Below are 1,746 nucleotides of genomic sequence, written 5' to 3'. Positions count from 1 at the left end.
CTGTGCAGGAAGAAAAGCAGAGTTTCAGCCCTAGTAGCTTTTGATTCTTGGGTCAGTAAGACCTGGAGCACGGCATGCTTGGGGAAAGAACTGTCTATCTAATAATTTGCTAGCACTGCTTGGGGAAAGAACTGTCTATCTAATAATTTGCTAGCACTGCTTGTGGAGTGCACAGAAGGAGCATTAGCATGTTTCTGAAGGGATTTCAGGACCAGGAGACATAAAGCTGTTTTAACAGTAATGGTGTAGGACCTATTCAAAAGGAAGTGCGGTGTAAGCTTCACCTAAACACCTGCAATTGTTCTGTGATGAAATAGTTCTAACACAGGGCTTCCAGAGACCACAGCATTAAGCCAATCTAGGAATGAATTCATCAAACAAATAATTCTTAAAAGTTTTAAAGGCTACATTTCTGCTTACAGTAGTGATGCACCTTTTTGGTGTCCTAAAGCTGAAGTTCAGCTTAGTTATTAAGCTGTTGTAGGCTAATCAGTGTTGGGTATCTTGTTAATAACTGCTTAGTAGGCACCTAAATGAAGTCATCTTCTTATAAGAAAACCATAATGTTTAGTCAGGCTGGCAATTTTCTTTACGCTTCTTCTAATTCTGTGCCAATGGGGACACACAAAGATAATCAGTTCCAAGGCAAACCTGGCAGGCAAATGAGCTACAAGCAACAATAAAGGTTAGTCATGCTTTACCATAAGTTCACTTTCTTCAGTAGACTGAACAGAAACTTATCCCTCCGTATTGTTAAAACACGCTGACTCAGCCTGTATAGGCTAGAAAATTATACCTTATGAAGGGAGGGGGGAAAAAAAAAATCCTTGATCCTCCTCCTTTTCAGTGGTGTGGGCAAATGCATAAACACAGTGGTGAAGAGGAGCAGACAAGGATCTAAAAATCCATTTAGTTTCCACTGCCATAACCCAGTGGAAATTTCCAACTGGAGCTCTCTTTGCAGTCCCTCTGCGTGAGCGTTCTGGTTTCATTAGGGAGTTACTTGCAAGGCCTGGACTCCTGTCTGTGTTTATAGTAAACTTAAAGCTCAGTGTTATAAGGGAAAGTTAAATTCTCACTTTTACTAATACCCCCTCATGTCATTGCGCAAACCCAAGGCTTTAATGAAAATGGTTAGCAAACAAAAAAAATACCCCCAACTTGAATATTAGGAATATTAACTCGTGGGGTACCTTCAATTTCAGAAGTACACCAGTATTTCATAAGATTACTGGATGAACAAAATAGTCTGCATTACTCCTCTGGTTACAGACGATGTCCTGTCAGATTTAACAACTAAACAGCTGCTGCAGTGTCAGAATGTGTGAAGCTGCCTGCGTTCAGCTCCTCTGCCTTGTGCTGTGTGTAATGGACCAGTTTTCCTCCCCATCTCTGACAAACGTTTGTGGAAGGGATTGGATTAAATTTCTAGTTAAGATTGGCTGTGGCAACACATCTCTGGTTACTATGATAATTAATGCAGATGACTTTGTAAAGCTTCAGCTACAGAGGAAGAATGTTATGGATTTGTTTTAGTGAAGTTGTCTTAAAAAAAAAAAAAAAGAAAATGGAAGTTCACACAGCATATGAAAACACTGAAGATTTTTGTGAGTTCTCCTGCTAAGCTTTGGAGTGCTTTTGAAACACATAGAATTTTAAAACATGTTTATCAACACTCACTATTTTATTGATCTGCTGATGGAGGTCTCCACCATCTCCAAGTTGTCATTGAAGCCAGAATTCCTG

The 1,746-nt window shown here is 39.7% G+C and overlaps 1 protein-coding gene across 5 annotated transcripts in view; it reads left to right on the top strand.

Moving 5' to 3' along the window:
• DOT1L (DOT1 like histone lysine methyltransferase) overlaps window positions 1-1,746 on the top strand; it is a 72,728-nt gene that overhangs the window by 25,551 nt on the left and 45,431 nt on the right. The window lies entirely within an intron of this gene.

The sequence above is a fragment of the Egretta garzetta genome, unplaced genomic scaffold (genome assembly GCF_000687185.1).
Source record: "Egretta garzetta isolate BGI_Z169 unplaced genomic scaffold, ASM68718v1 scaffold418, whole genome shotgun sequence".
NCBI classification, from domain to species: domain Eukaryota; kingdom Metazoa; phylum Chordata; class Aves; order Pelecaniformes; family Ardeidae; genus Egretta; species Egretta garzetta.
Note: the sequence above shows the minus strand (reverse complement) of the source record. Positions and strands in the feature narration are given on the sequence as shown.